Source organism: Spinacia oleracea, chromosome 4 (assembly GCF_020520425.1).
Source record: "Spinacia oleracea cultivar Varoflay chromosome 4, BTI_SOV_V1, whole genome shotgun sequence".
Lineage (NCBI taxonomy): Eukaryota > Viridiplantae > Streptophyta > Magnoliopsida > Caryophyllales > Amaranthaceae > Spinacia > Spinacia oleracea.
This window is the reverse complement of record NC_079490.1, coordinates 133,986,019-134,002,403: the sequence shown is the minus strand read 5'-3', so window position 1 is coordinate 134,002,403 and position 16,385 is coordinate 133,986,019. Positions and strand designations below refer to the sequence as shown.

Below are 16,385 nucleotides of genomic sequence, written 5' to 3'. Positions count from 1 at the left end.
GTGAGTTCTGCGAGTTTTGGCTTGTCTTTTCCCAAGTGTCTGATCGCCGCCGTCTTGTGGTGTCGGACCACCGCGATCTGGACGATAGGTATTAACCGTCGTCTTGTAGTGTCGAACCACCCAACCTCGACGGTAAAGAAAAATGTTAGTTAAGTTTTGGGGTTGATCTTGCCTACCTCATTATTGTGGTCGTACCTCTCTGTTTCATGAGTTGATTTTGTTTAGTGTCCTTAGAGTTTGTTTATAAGGATGTTGTGGGTAGATTTTCTTTGGATTATTCTTGTGTTTGTGTGTGAAATCCCTTATGAGATTGTTGTGTGTAGTGTTTCATTGTGGTTTCTGAGTTTAATTGAATTAGCTGTGTGGTTTAGTTCAATTTGTAGATGGCGAGTGTTATGTAAAGTTGGTCGTAGGTTGGGCTTGTCCATTATGGTTGAGGAGTTATTGAGTGTTCATAATATCCCCATCAAAATAGACTTTTATGGTGGTGTTGAAGCATGTGTGCAGGAAAATTTTATCTTCTTTGACCGTGGGCTTGGGGTTTGGTGTCTATGGTGTTTAATTTGGGGAGGAGTTTTGGTTAATAGGAAGGGTCAGTGTCTTTGGGTACGTGTGTTCCTGGGTTGTGGAGGTTAACCCCTGTTAATCTTCCTTTTAGGTTAGCATTAAGAGTTGATCTTAATGCTTTCAAAATTAGTTATCTAAACGTTGCTCCCCATTGTTTGGGGGTTCATAGCAAGCTAAAAAAGTTTCTTTCAGACGCTTGTTTGCAAAACGCAAAGTCTTTCCACCTAACACGTGTCATTGTATCTCTTTCACTCTTTCCTTTTTACCCTAAGTCTTACAGGTTTTCAAAGGAGTCTCCTAGTGGTTGGCGGCCTAACATCAAATTCATCTTCTATAAAGTATCACAACTACAAGAAGACTTGGCACGAGAGCACGGTATTTCTTGTGTAAACAAGACTTTGTTAGCAATCAAGGGTTGGAACGAGAAGAATTGGATTCCCTATGGATTGTAATGTATTTTGTTTGTGTTGTTGTTATAGGTGTAATGGGTTTTAAAGCCTTTTTGTTGTAATAGGTGTGTAAGAATCTTTTAATTATGTATGTCAAAATAAAATAATTAGTGTCCTTTAAAATTGGGAATCCTATGTTGTCAAGGCTAAAGGAATGTTTATATGTAAAACAATTGGGTTCCTATTTACATGGGAATCATAAGGAGTCATGTGAAGATCACGTTGTATATAACTGACATTTTAAAAGTTTGTTTTAGGAACTTGGAGATCATGCCTAGAAACTAGGAGGCATAACTTGTAGTGGTTTTAATAAGTACGTGGAAAAACTTAAGGCAGTACTTGGTCCTTACTCCACACGTTCTTCTGTTTACTTAGTCATGGGATCATGCCTACTTTGTAGGAAACATGGCTAAATAAGTGGAAGTTTATTTGGGGAAGAGGATAATTGTTGCCTATAAAAAAAGAATGTTTTTACCTTTTTCAAATTGTTTGACATAGTTGAAAATAATTATATACGCCATATACTTTGTCTTTCGTTATTAAGTCAGTTCCATATACTTCTTCCTTTAGACTTCCAAGTTCCTGTTTTTTAGTATTTACTAGTTGTTGGCCCGTGCGCTAGCGCGCACGATCCCCCAAAAATAAAAATATATTATGTAAATAAGTTTACGTAAAAGATACATATTGTCAATAAAAAATCATCATTCATATCAATCAGGTGTAAAGTCCGATTGTAGTTATTGATTCCAACTTAAACTTTATGGAAAATGCATACATATCATCAATGAGAAATCTACTTGCTAAATGGAAGTTATTGATTCCAACTTTTCAGCTTGATTACCAGAACCAACATATGCTTCTAAAATCGGCATGTAGTTAGCAACTCTACTTCCTCCAGAATTTGACTGTCCAAAGCTGCCACCAACCAAAAGTACTGGAAGTTAACGCTCCTACATACAAAAAGGTTAAATCATGAATACATAAGTCAGTTACGGCTGCACCTGTTTAATATGAAATGATTTATTGACCTTGCATTAGGAGAAATATAATGTCTCGCATTCTAAGCGATCTGAGAAATCCGCCCACCCATGTAAGTAGCAGCTATGCATCAACCACCCCATCCACTAACAAAGTGCAATGTGTTCTTGACCATGTTCATAAATATTATAGATTAGTCTCAGTCTATTTGTTCATGTTAATTTATCATAAGTATGAGTTTACTTTGGAATCATAAGTTGTTAGAAATGAATAGGCGTACGCTTACCAACATCCTTCTTCCAGTAAATCTCCTATAATCTTCTGCTAATGTGTTACCCCCGATTAACCGAGACAACCACTAATTCTGCTCCCAAAGGCAGTCTGATACCAAAAACAGTGGACAAATAACAAAATAAGTTAGATGCAACGGCCTTAAGCCGATAAGCAGACAAGTGAGACAACTAACAAAGAGCTGACCCATGGAATACTAAATCCTACAACACCTTTTGTTCCTTGGTTATAAATAGCCTAATAGCTTCCTAATTTTCGTCCAATGCTTCAACAATTAAGCTCTCCTAAAGAGACTCCGAAAATAGAAGCACAAAACAGCTAGAATTATCTTTTTGCACAAGCTACGCAATCAAAATTGTTACGGGCGCAGAATATAAGGATTGAAGACCTTGCACCGAATAAATGGATTGAAGATCTTTCGGCTTTCAAATGGTGATTGTGTATAGCATAGCCAATTTATACAAATAAATCTCAAATAAATGTACTCATACTTGAATTTTTTGCAACCTCTTGCCATTAATCAATCTAAAATTTTCAAACTAACTTCCTCCATTTAAACAATTACGAAGTATAAATTATATAACCTCTAACGAATTTGTGCAAACTGACTAAATTTAAACGACTCTAATTGCCAAGTCATATGACACTGACGATAAAAGACCCTATACTCTATTAAGAAAGAGAAGGCGTGTTAAACTCAAACTGACTAAATTTAAACGACTATAATTGCCAAGCCATATGACACTGACGATAAAAGACCCTATACTCTATTAAGAAAGAGAAGGCGTGTTAAACTCAAACTGACTAAATTTAAACGACTATAATTGCCAAGCCATATGACACTGACGATAAAAGACCCTATACTCTATTAAGAAATAGAAGGCGTGTTAAACTCGTCTAGTTATTATGGAGTATAATTTTAAAACAATCTGAGAATCATATCAAATAAAACAAAAGCTGCAAGTAGCCATTGACATGGATGAATGATTTTAAAGCCTGGAAAGGATGACAGTCACAAGAGATGAGTATTGTAACTAAGAGGAAGAATTACAGTTCCCTTGATGCTTACTTTCCAAAAGGAGGAATCAATCCCCACACTGCCCACCCACCCTACAAAACCACTATTGCCAATACCATAAAGAAAAGGGAAAAACATAACACTGCCCGAGTAACTCAGCCATTCGGTTCAATAGAGTTGAATTGTTTGCGGAAAAAGAAAATTTAATCCAGGAGTTCTTTTCATTCAAGAGTAAAGTAGACCAAATCAACATCCTGTTAGAGAAATAGGATAAATCTATCTTAATGGAGTAATGACTTAACAGCTGTGTTAGTACATAAAAAAGAAACAACTCATGATTAAAATACAAGTCTCGAATATGCTCCAACACAAGTTTAACCCATCAGTTTAGTGTAGGCAGCAGGAAAAAGTGGCCAGCAGAAATAAATTACCTTATTACTCGAGGACCTTTCAAATGATCGAGCTTTCTGCAGACTCATATTATTAGTAGGTGCAGCTATGTAATATATAGGCATAAACCTATCCTTTTGCAGTTCCAACAAGAGATTAATCTTCCTAGCCATATGGCACCCTGTAACTGTAAGCATGATAACAGATACAAAGAAATGTGGTTAGGTTCGATGAACTTGTCAAATAGACACTATAAATTCAAACAAAAATAACATATACAACGAAATGGAATTCTCATAATGATCAAATTGTCATAATTACTACATGAAGCAAGACATACACTGAGACAAAAGTTGTCCTATTCTCAATGATTCGCTATCTTAAGTCGTCTTCTCCTCTTCTGCCTAATTAACCTAAAATTATTGAGGACTAAAAGAGGACCAGTCAACAGCTCCGAGAAAGACACACCTTCCCCTGACGGTGTCCCCTTCAAGCTTAATAAGGACCGAGCTACTCCTCACCGACGTTTACACAAGCCTGTACATTTTATACAAGTCTTAGAACAAGGGGTATATATGCAGTCTCGGGGGCATAAAATTCCGAACATCTTATCAAACTATTAAAATTAAGAACTCAAAAACACCTGCCTCAATTGACATATGTTCTATTTCAATATGACACTATGCTAATAGCCGCCTTCGTAATTATGCTACACAATGGTCAAATGTGAAAACCTGTACTTTTCTTACCCCAAATTATTTCCCTCAATTTAAAACATGCAATAGAACTAACACCATAAGGAGTAATAATGAGATTAAAGTATTAAAAAATAGAGAATAATAAGAAAAAGTTAAAAATGGAAATACAATACAAAGACAAAGACTGAAAATTATAAATAGTGATGAATTCATACACACTTTGTTACAAGGAAGACTAAGAATCAGTAGCTGCATATTTCTATTTATATCTTTGTTTTAGCTGGTGTGAGGGGGTCGAAAAAGCACGAGGCTAATGCGTGACCTCGTCCCTCGTGGGTGTGACGCTTCTTTTTGTCAAATCAAGTGTAATTGGATTTCCTATGAGTTTACACCCAATTGACTAGTAATATAGGAGTCGCCATTCAGTTTTTAACGACAATGAGAAAAACTGACAAAACCCGGTTATCGTGACATAAAGGGAGTGCAATTATGTTTGACCACGACGGACGTAGGATCCCTTGTGATCCCTGGTGGTGGGGATCGCTCAACGTACACCCGCAGGGTAGAGATTGAGGGTTCGGGGGACTGTAACTACCGAGAGGAGTACTTGCTCTTCAATAACTCCAGAGGCAGGATATCCTTACTAGCTCAGCATAAATAATTGATGGGACATGCGTTAACTATTAAACTAATCTGAGTTGATTTTAACAATATGCAATATATAGTACTAGATCGAGCGCGATTATCTGATTTAGATTGTTTTAAGGGACCTAGCATGATAATCCAATTTCCCAAAAATATCATATTTATTAGGCGTGATCGAACAATCAGATTTAGTTAGTTTAACAGTTCATAAAAGGGCGAGGAAAGCAATTAAATCATAGAAAGGGACACATTACGACGCACCCTTGAGAGGTGCGTCACGGTTCTCAGAAAACTAACCACTTTGACTTTGCTATTTCTCCTTTTATTTAACGAATCTCAAATTATGGGACGGGATACGTTCTGTTCGATTTATGGATCGATTGCGACAGAACGCGTGATCAGTTTTGCAGCGTGAGGCTTAGGCTTAGGGGTTCAGAGTCAATACTCATGATAATAATTGTGTGTTGTTGTGTGTGTTGTTGTCCTTTTCACGTCGAACTTAAGGCCCTATTTATAGAAAAGAGTTCGTGGAAAGATAGAATTGCAGAACTCTAATCCACGAGGAATTAGGAAAAAACACGTACCAGGTATTTTCAGCGCCCAGGCCTGGGCGCCGAAGATTTCGGCGCCCAGAACCAGGCGTTGAAAATAGGATCTGGGCCATTTTTCTTAGTCAGATTCGGATTCCTAGAATCCGGAGTATTTGAGATTTAATTGAGTCTTTTAGTGCGTATTAACCTTGTGACAGGATGCGTCTGGGCCCGTTACGAACTCTAGGCTCGTTAGGATTTTAATTAATACGTGACTTTTACTTTCGAATCATATTAGGAATAGGATTCTCTCGTAATTTCTATCTCATTTAGGATTTATGTTGGAGTGCAACACCTAATTCTGACAGGTTTCTATCTTTTATGACTTGCCACTTTTAACAATTACCGATTACGGCAGTTACTATTTTTAGCAGGTTTCCATAAATAACAGGTTTCTATAAATAGCAGGTTTCGGGTGAAATGAAAAGGGGAATTGAGATTCGTTATTTTATAGGAGATGCGTTGTCAAGTGGAGATTTACGTTTTCATCATCGAACCTTCCCTTTCGGGAATGGGGACAAAAGTAGGTGTCTACAGTTAGCCCCCACTTTGACTGAGTCTTGGAGTAAGACGATGGTCAAAGTATTAGACGGAGTGCGTCGCACAAGCCATGGTGACCTGTTTTGGCGAGGGTCTCACGAGCCCCCGAGTGATAACATTTGACTTAAGGGTCATCACTTGAAGTGTCGACATATCCCTCACGTGTCATTGGGATTTGTCAACGGATAGTATAGAAACTTCCTCACTTTGTCATTGGAAGGATCTAAAGGTGCGCAGAAACTCCTTCACTTTGTCATTGGGAGTAGCTACAGATGTTTTCGAAATCAAAGCTATAAAGTGTAATTGGGCCTGGCCAAGCCCAACCACGAGGTAAAAAATGTTTTTAAAGATTCTCATTTTCAGGGCTAGTTAAACGAGAAAACCCCCTTGTTTTTATGGTACGTAAAACGAAGGAAAATCCAGCACATCGCTCTTTTTTGGAAAAAACGGAAAACCAATCCTTTTAATTTTTGGAAAAGGGAAAACCAGAAAAAGTTATCGCTGCAGCGACTAAGGACCTACGCGGCTTGTGACGTAGACCCGCCCGGCTAAAGATGGCGAGCCTGTCCGCTAAGGGTGGACGCCCCGTCCGAAAAAGTGGACGAATCTTGTTTTTGAAAATTGAAAATAAGGACCTACGCGGCTTGTGACGTAGACCCCGCCGGCTAAAGATGGCGAACCTGTCCGCTAAGGGTGGACGCCCCGTCCGAAAAAGTGGACGAATCTTGTTTTTGAAATTTGAAAATAAGGACCTACGCGGCTTGTGACGTAGACCCCGCCGACTAAAGATGGCGAACCTGTCCGCTAAGGGTGGACACCCCGTCCGAAAAATTGGACGAATCTTGTTTTTGAAATTTGAAAATAAGGACCTACGCGGCTTGTGACGTAGACCCTGCCGGCTGAAGATGGCGAGCCTGTTTTATTTTGAACTTTGAAAATTTTATTTTTGGAAAACTGAGGACCTGCGCGGCTAGTGACGCAGACCCCGCCCGCTGAAGGTGGGCGAGCCTTGTCCGCTAAGGGTGGACATCCCTGAATTCGTTTTTTCCTTGATTTGGAACTTGCGTGGTTCGCGGCGCGATCTTGCCTGATTGAGGTGGGCAAGTCTCTATTTTTTGTTCATTGTGATTTCTTTTTTTTTTTTGAGAATTTCTTTTGTTCATTCTTGCAAGAGCGAATTCTTCCGAGGGATGCTCGAATTTAGTTGTAACCTGAACGTGGGCTGACAACGTGTTCAGACGGACCTTTTGTCTTGTGACCGTCTGCTTTCGTGGTTTTGAGCTAGTCTTTATGGCTCGATTTTTGCCACTACTTGGTCTTTGATCAGAGGACCATGTACAAATGTCAATGACGACCCTTTTCTGAGGTCGAACCTGTTCCTTTGAGATCATCCAAACATGGGACGGCGTATAGCGCAGCCCGGGAATGTGATTTTGATTGCGCGTTCTCTGTTGGAGTATACTTTTCGCGAGCCCCCAAGCACTCGAGCTTTGGTGGTCATTTTTCGCATACTTCATAACGTCTTTTAATCATGTTTGGGGTCGAGCTCGTATGTGCGAGCGACCTTTCATAGTGATGTGCTACTTTGGCGAAGTCATTGGGTGCGACTTCAGTCTTCGGGCGACAAAGTTTAATATCATTCGGTTTAGCTTGGCCCGATTTAATCCTTTGACAGACAAACATTTTTTATTTGAGAAACCAACGACTTAACAACGTTTTTTGGTGTTTCGAAGAATGACCTTGATATTTCATATTTGTTTTGAAAAGTGTACATATATGTTTCTTGAGACAAGTCTAAGTTTCGACCAAGTTTTACCATTCATTTTTGCTAATTGGGAGCTTAAAGGCGCTTTTGGGCTTGATCTTAATTGTACATAGGGCCTTGTGTCTAGCAACACGGTTTTAAGTCTTTTCCTGCTCCGCGTTTTGCGAAATCTGGGCCTTGGGCTACATTTTCGGCGCCCAAGGCTGGGCGTTAAATATTTCGGCGCCCAGCTTCGGGCGCTGAAAGTCATTTCCTGGCGAATTTTGACTTTCGGATTTCTTAACGCGTTTCCGAATGGGATCAGGATGTCACTTGATGCGTTCAGCTATATATAGAGGCTAGATACGTCCCTATTTTCCATCACTCTCAATTTCCTTCTTTCTTTGCTGTGTTTTAATTACTCCTTGCTTTTGTCATGTCGATTCCCACTTTCTTACTCCAACAGGCTGTTAGGCGTTGGCTACGGGCCCTTAATCCTACAGAATAGGCTTTGTTGAAAGAATACCACTTAGAGGCACTTTTAGGCTTACAACAAATTAACATTGACTATAATTTTCTGCACGCAGCCCTAAGCTTTTGGGATTCCGATCATCATGTTTTTGTCTTTCGGGTGCAACGAAATATGTCCTTTACCAGATGAATTTGCTGCGATCCTTGGTTATCTTACTAATGCTACCCCTGCCACTCCTGGCACTATTGAAGAGAGTAAAACAACCATAGGGGCTTTCCTAGGACTAGATGCTAACATGCTTGCTGAAGTTGTTGTAGGTGATGAGGTTAATTTGGCAAAACTTGTAAAACACCACTTTAGGCCTAGTAAGAATATGACCGAACAGAAATTGAATATTCGAGCCCTTGTATTTTGCTTGTTGAATCATTATTTGCTGTCGAATAACAATGGTGAGTTCGGTGACATAAGGTTGATCCCCTTGATTAGCCAGATGGAAAGTTGCTATTCTATTATGCCGTTGGTTGTTGCCGAGACTTTGCTGAGTGCGGATGAGCTGAAGAAGGATGCCAAATCTGAATATTTTAAGGGAAGCCCCCTATTACTGCAGGTAATCGATTTTTTTTCTTGCGCACGTACACATTTTTTTTGCATACACATTTTTTATTCGTCCTGCCTTGGGGCTGAGTTTCAGCGCCCAGGGCTGGGCGCTTGAATTTTCGGCGCCTGGTCCTGGGCGTTGAAACTGCGCCCCAGGAACCGTTTTCTTTTTATTATTATTTTTTGATCGTACCCGTTTTTTGCAGATTTGGCTCGTGGAACGGCTTAGGCTCTTGGAAGCTCCTGCCGATCCTAAACAATTATCGCCCTATAGCCTTGGGTAACCGAAAATATTTGCACCAAGGCCAGGACGAGGCCGAATGGGCCTCCTTTTTTACTTATGGCATCTGTTCTATTAAGTGGGTGGTACCATGGTGGGGTTTGACTACTATGACGGGGGGTTCTGATGTGTCGGTTTATGTTTCTTTGTTGGGGCTATCTCGGCCCATTTATATTTTCCCTTACCAAGTCATGCGTCAATACGGTTTAAGGCAGACTATCCCCTTTTCTGATACGGTACCACCTAAAGTAGCGGCCTTTTCACAAGCACGGGTTCAAGCGTGGGCTAAGTATTATGATGGTCTCCCGCGTTGGGCCGTAGCTACAAATGGCTTTGTGGGTCTTTCTGAAAACTACAAGTTGTGGATGAGCTCCGATGATAAAGCTGTGAGGACCGAGGCTCGAAATGGGGAGCCGGCTAAGCTTTTGATACCTCGTATTCGTGTTAAGTATGAGGGTCCTGATTCTGCCAAACCTTGTACCTATGGTATTAAGACTGTGAAAGCTCGTCCTGATCGAAAGCGAAAGGAAGTTCCTCCCCGTTCCAGTTTCAGGCCTAAAAAGATGCCTAACATGAAGGGGCCTGCTGTTGTTAAAAGAAATGCAAGCTCTCGCGGAGATCGTCGTCGGAACAATGTATGGGTTAGGAAGGCTCAGCCGCCTGTAGAAACAGTGGCTAGTCTAGTTGATGATAATAATCCTTCTCCCACCATTGTCTGTGCCCTTGAGGCTGAGCGGGCTATAACTGAGAATGTTTTTGAAGCCTTGGCATCTTTGGAAGTTAGTGTCCAGGAGCCGGTTCTTATGGAGATTGATATTGGGGCAGCGCAGAAGAATGTGGGGGTGGATCCTGCGAACATTGCCCTCTACAAGACTTTATTTGATGATCCGGAAGAACTAGAGTAGTGTAGTTCTTGCTAGGGTGTAGGTGCCCTTTATTTATTTCAGTTGTGTTTGTTTTTTTCATTCCTTAGCACTTTGTTTTCCTTCTTATTATTTTTTCAATAAAGGCGTATTTTATTTTTTCGTTTTCATTTTTTGTTTCTCCTCCTTTTTTTTATGTTTTTATATGTCTAACACTTTTTGCACAATTTATGTATGTTTTTTTTTTATTGGACCGAATCCTTGGTAAGGATTGCCTACGTATCTTGTCAAAATCAGGTCGCGCGTAGTTCTAGCTAGAATAAGTTCTAGGATGCCAGATTTTAATAGATATGCCCTGAGGTGGTAGCATATTACTTAATCGGTCAAATGAGTGAAGTATTATCATTATTTTCGTCTGCCGTTTTTTGTTTGCCGTAACTCGCGTAAAAAATGAAATTCGACTACTTTTTGTATGGCTATATTTTTTGGTGAGCCTATTTGGATACGTGCTGTACCCCCCAAGTGTTCGTTATTTTTCCGTTATGTGCGGATAAAATGACGAGCACTTCTAAAAAAAATTTAGGCAGGCAGAGAGTTTCAGCGCCCAGGCTGGGGCGTCAAAGATTTCGGCGCCCATCCTTGGGCGCTGAAAATGATTTGGGCGGTCGTTTTTGACGCTTTTCTTCACGTGTTCTTGCATTTCTTTTTTCTCTCTTTTTTTGTTTTAGTGCTTTGATTTTAGAACGTGATGATTTTCTTGAGAAGCCGTAGCCGATTGGTGGACTACGGTGCTTGTCGCTTTGGGGCGATTATTTTAAGGAACTGTTTCTCTTAAGGCGTACAGTTATTGCAATAGTTGGGCGAGTCTATGTGGCCCGAGGAACATACCTTGAGGCGTAAGATTTTGATCGCTCTTGTATATATTTTTTCCTTTTGAATGCGTTCGTGAATGTTCGATACTTAGAATGATGATATGTATGTGCGAACGAGCGTTCATAGAATGGCCGTTGTGTGCGGTCCATTAATCAGTTTGCTTGAATCATTTTTTTTGAGCAATGACTGATTTTGAATAGTTTGCTTAGAAGCTTGATAGGGTTCAGGCCCATTCATGAAGTGGGCTCAAACATCGTGCCCTTTCGATTGTTCAAACATTTGCTTCGAGATTTTTATTTTGCTATGGTCGTTTCGTAGCTTGGAGCCCCCAAGTATGCATGTTGGGGTGCTTCCTTTTGGCGTACGATTTTTGTAGGTTCTTTCGAGATAGATGCCCTAGGGTTCCGCTCGTGTAGGTGCGAGCTATCCCTTCCGTGGCAGGTAATGTTTTGCTACTTTCAATCTTTAATGTAGAAGTCGTGTGGGTTGCATTTTGAATTTGGGCGATAAGTAGTCTTTGCCTCTTTTACACATGTTCTTGGTTGTGCACGCATTAGCGCAATATGCCTTATTCTCTTTTTTTTTAGACTTGTACCGTGGGATGGTTAAACTTATGGTGCGACGTAGGCTTGTGTGGCCTAACGGCGTGTCTTAGAACATTCTTCCAGGCGTTGGGATATCATTATTGGAGTACTTCATCACGCCTCGTTCAGGTGCTCGAACAAGTGTAGCACCTTCTGCGTGGGTTTGCACGGCTTATTACTGCATTCGATGCGAGGATTTATAGATGTTTATTTCTTATTTTTACATCTGGGCAAAATTTGACAAGCAGAAAGATTCAGCGCCCAGGCTGGGGCGTTAAAGACATCGGCGCCCAGCTCTGGTCGTTGAAAATGATTTCTGGGTATATTTTGACAGTTCTTATCCTTGATTTTTTTTCTTTCGCTTTTGCCTTGGAACGAGGTAGACTGTGTAACGGGCGCTTGTAGGGCGAGCGTTATGTGCAGTAGTTTGATCGGAGTTTTGGTGACTCGCGATTTTCAGTTACCCTTGTTAGTGGGGTGACTTTATATATTCTAAGTAGCGCTTAGAATTTGGGAGGGGTTGTAGCCATTCTAAGGTTCGTTTTACGCGATTAAAGCTTAGGATTGTGCCCCTATGATGTATGTATAGCATTAGCGTCGAGAATTTGCGATAAAATCGTCATTTCGAGCATTTTTAGAGTGTTTTTCTCAAGCCCCCAATTGTAGCTACGGGATTGGTTTGGTGCTATAATGCTGGGCATACGTTTTTATGCATTCATGGTGACATGGATCATGAATAGTTTGAACCAGACTCGTTTAGTGCGAGGTACGTTCGAGTAGTAATTTGCTACTTCTCTTGTAAATGTCGTATTGTGCGACATTGCCATGGTCAAGGTAGTCACATGTTGAAGTGTGCCTTGACCAAAATCTAGGTGCCTTTCTTTACCCATAATCATATTTAGAAATCTTTTGACTCACTTGCAACATCAAGATAAACACATACTTAGCTTAAACCAACGACACTTTATTGTGTTCGAAGAAGTCTTTGAAAATTATTTGAAATCCGAGTCCTACTGTATACAATCCGAGGTGTCCTAAGTAAGTTGACTTATAGAAGGGTTCGTACAGGATTATCTGAGTGAATCAAGATACTGTTAAGATTTTTGGAATGCTGTCTAAGGATTTGCTGGAAGCCAGGGTGCAGGCGTCAAGATATACTTGTGCCCGTTTGGCATATGCTTTAGGCTTTTAAGGCCATCTTTCCCAGAATTGCGGGAGTATAAACGTTTTCAAATTGACTTAGATTTACTTGGTGTATGTCTGTATAAAAGGTCAAGGTATACTTAGTTCTTTCCCTAGCTCTTTCATTTCAATCTTTTAGCCCCCAGTTGCTATTATGTCTTCTCATTAACGATGCTTTTAGATTTCGATTTTAGATGCCCGTGTCATATGTCTGAGTAGGGTGAGCCTTGGTTAAGTGCCAAGTCCTATTGACAGTGTCTGATTTTTTTTTCAAAGGGGATTAGCAAGCCTTCGAATTACCATGAACGGGTGCCCTGAGTTCGAAGGAACAATGGGGTGATGCCGTAGAACAATCCTCTTCATTGCAAGCTTACTGCCTTTACTACTTATTGGCGACTATGACTGTGTCTAGTGGTGAAAGAAGGTCTTTAAGCGAACGACTATGTCTAGTGGTAAAAGAAGGTCTTTTAAGTGAGTTAGTTCGCTTTAGGGAGGATCAAGTCGAGTACTTTAGAGGTCATGGACGCTTGCGCTAGCCCCCATTCAATTGAGGCAAAGCGATCTTTTGAGTCTTGGCTAAGTGCCTAGGAGTGTGAGTGCTCCTTCTGGCAAGGGTACGTGCCCTTATTATTTTTCGATGTGTGCTCGTTTTGGCATCTTGATGACTTGGATTCTTCCTTTGACTTAAATTTTTCTTTCGACTTGGATTGCAAGTAATTAAATTTCAATAAGGGACTCTATTTCTTATTCTTGTTTTTCTATAGGCTTTTAACATTTTTGCAAATTGGTTGGACCGAATCATGGATTTCCTACGTATCCGCCTTAAATAGATTTAATTTGGAATCAGGTCTTGCGTAGTTCTTAGCCTAGAAAATGGTTTCTTAGAATGCTGATTTTAAACAAGTACGTTCGAGTGGAATCGTAATGTTTGAAATAGGGTGAAATAAGTGAAGTTTATTATTATTTTAATCTTCCGCTTCGCCGTAAGCCAAAATTTTGTTTTATTTTTTTCGAGTACATGTATTTTTTGGTGGTACGTATATCTGATACGTGCTGTACCCCTCCAAGCGTTCGTTATTTTTTCGTGTATGTGCGGATAAAATGACGAGCACTTCTGGACAAAATTTTGTGAGCAGAGAGATTCGGCTCCTAGGCTGGGCGTTAAAGGTTTCGGCGCCCAGCTGTGGGCGCAGAAAATTATTTCTTGGCGGATCTTTTTTGGTGTGCTAAATGCTTCTTTTCCTAACTTTAGAGGCGCTTTGCAAAGTTTGCTTTTTTTATTATTTACATTTTTTGTACTTTTCATTTGTTTTTTTTTTATATTCGTGACTCAAGGCGGTTTGAAAGATGGGTTGAATGAGATAGGATAATTTGTATAGGTATTGGTCAAGCATGAGGATTATATTTGCTAGGGCTCACAATTTGCAGCCTCGAACTAGTGTCATGAGTTTACATCAACCAAGGCCAATGAGTAGCATGGAGACGGCTCAAGGGAATATCAACAGGATGCATTCAAACAAGTTATATGGTCATTATGCTAACGGTGGTGTAATAATGGGTTTGGGCTTTGGAAATAACGGGTATGACGCACGTGTCAATGGCCGTGCGTGGTTTGCGGTTGACAACAAGTTCAAGAACAAGAGTCGAGGTAATGGTTTCTTGGGTTATGGCAATGAGAACATGGATGGGTTAAATGAGCTGAACAGGGACCCAAGAGCGAAGGCGTCTAAGAGCATAAGGATTGGAAAGGGTAGATATCGTAGAATCTTATGATTTGGATTGGTTGACTCGATTCTTTTCCTTCGTTTACTTGGGTAAATGTTGCACTTTGGGAGGTACGGGATAAGTATTCCATGGCTCGCTTTTTTCGCTCTCCCTTTTCTCTTTCTTTTTAAGCATTTCATGGCTCGTTCTTTTCGCTCTCCCTTTTCTCTTTCTTTTTAAGCATTTCATGGCTCGCTCTTTTCGCTCTCCCTTTTCTCTTTCTATTTTTTTCTTTTTGCTTGTGATTTCTCCCCAACATAAATCCTTCAAATTTTTTTCTATTTGGGCTAAGAGGTAGATGGTTGTGGTCTTTGAGTCACGAGGCGAGACTGAGTGAGCCTCGTTTGGTAGGCCTATAGTGGACCTTTAACTTTAATAGGCCTAGGGTGGACCTTTAGCTTTAGTAGGCCTAGGGTGGACTTTTAAATTGTCTTACTTTGCAAGCGTATTTAGTCGTTTCTTAAAATGTGCAAGTAGCATAGATTCAAAATGTTGTTTTTACCTTATTGAAATTTAACGAAAGAATTACGTGAAAAATAAATTTTTTTTGCTTCTTTTCAGATTCCAGTTTCCGGGATTAAACTGGAAGTTGTGATTTAGACTCGAACTTTCATTAAATTTTCTGATTATAACCCGTGTATGAATACAAGGAGGTGGCCTAGACTCAAAATAATGACGTGGCGTAAGCCTATAACACTTGACCAAGAGACTCTCAGACTTAGGCTAATTGGACCATACCTTTCGTTGGTTGACACTTTAGATTTTAACCCTTGGGTGTTCATTTGTCATGCGCCATTTTGCTTAATGTTGGCAAGGTGGTTAGTTGGGGACGAATTTTTATTTTTGCAAGACAAGAATCATTAGTGAGGCTTCTCTCTTAGTGTGTATTGCTTTACCCCAATGGTAGCCTTATGGTATGCCGATTTGGGTATTTTCATGGTTGGTCATGTTGCATTCATGGAAAATCTTTTTGTCCGTACTTAGGAGTATTTAAAGGAGCGAGTGGCTCGAGAGGACTATGATAGTCGTGACCCAATGTGATCTTGAGCCTTGAGGCCATTAATTTTTTGCTAATGGTATTGACACCTTAGGTTCACTTTGGGGGTTGTGCGACTATGGGGGAATGATTTCCAGAATGTGACTGTTTCCATTTTGCAAATACATAACATATTCTTTTTATTGGTGAGAGAGAGTATTGAGGCCGTAGACTCTTAGCAAGGGATGACAATTACATATGGGTGCTTATTGATTTAAATGTTAGGAAGGGAGACTCAATATGTTTTAACCTTTTAACTTGCAGAACGACACCAAGCATTAGGACCGATTCTATGGATAAGACAACTAAGACTTAGGATTTAGATTGTACTTTGGCATAGCCTAGTCTAGACTCGGATTTACTTATTTTTCATTTTGAACATTATTTTTCCTTGAAGACTTTATTTGAACATTATTTTTTGAATACTTTACCCATGTGACATTCATAGTTATTAGCATGTTCGGTTTTGATGCCGAGCATTGTCGTCGTAGGAGTCCTAACAACGACACAAAGAGTCATTTTTTTTACAAGTCGCTTTTAGAATCGAGTGCCTTTTCATACGCCCTCGCAGCAATTTTTTTTCGAAAAGTTTTTTTTTTGCTACGTATATTTCTTTTATGCGCGGGCACCGAGGCTGCTGTGCCTGACCAAAAGGCCAGGCAGCAACTTCAGCGCCCAGCGTCGGGCGTGAGAAATTCTGGCGCCCAGCCAGGGCGTTGAAAATGCGTCCCTGGCTGGTTCTCGTTTTCTGTTTGCGTCTACTTTTGTTTATGCGACTTCGATTTTGCGTGCTTGCCTAATAACGTCCTTTACGCGTTGTGCAG

The 16,385-nt window shown here is 40.3% G+C and overlaps 1 long non-coding RNA gene across 3 annotated transcripts in view; it reads right to left on the bottom strand.

The window, feature by feature from the left end:
• Nucleotides 1-1,657: 1,657 nt before the first annotated feature.
• Nucleotides 1,658-16,385, bottom strand: part of LOC110790824 (uncharacterized) — a 28,516-nt gene continuing 13,788 nt past the window's right edge. For 2 of the 3 annotated variants that reach the window (XR_008919254.1, XR_008919253.1), the window contains exons 3-6: nt 4,034-4,230; nt 3,735-3,880; nt 2,281-2,375; nt 1,658-1,966 (exon numbers count right to left, since the gene is read on the bottom strand). This is a non-coding gene — a long non-coding RNA (uncharacterized lncRNA). Of the gene's footprint in view, nt 1,967-2,044; nt 2,161-2,280; nt 2,376-3,734; nt 3,881-4,033; nt 4,231-16,385 lie in introns of all 3 variants that reach the window. The other variant, XR_008919255.1, reaches the window with a different exon arrangement.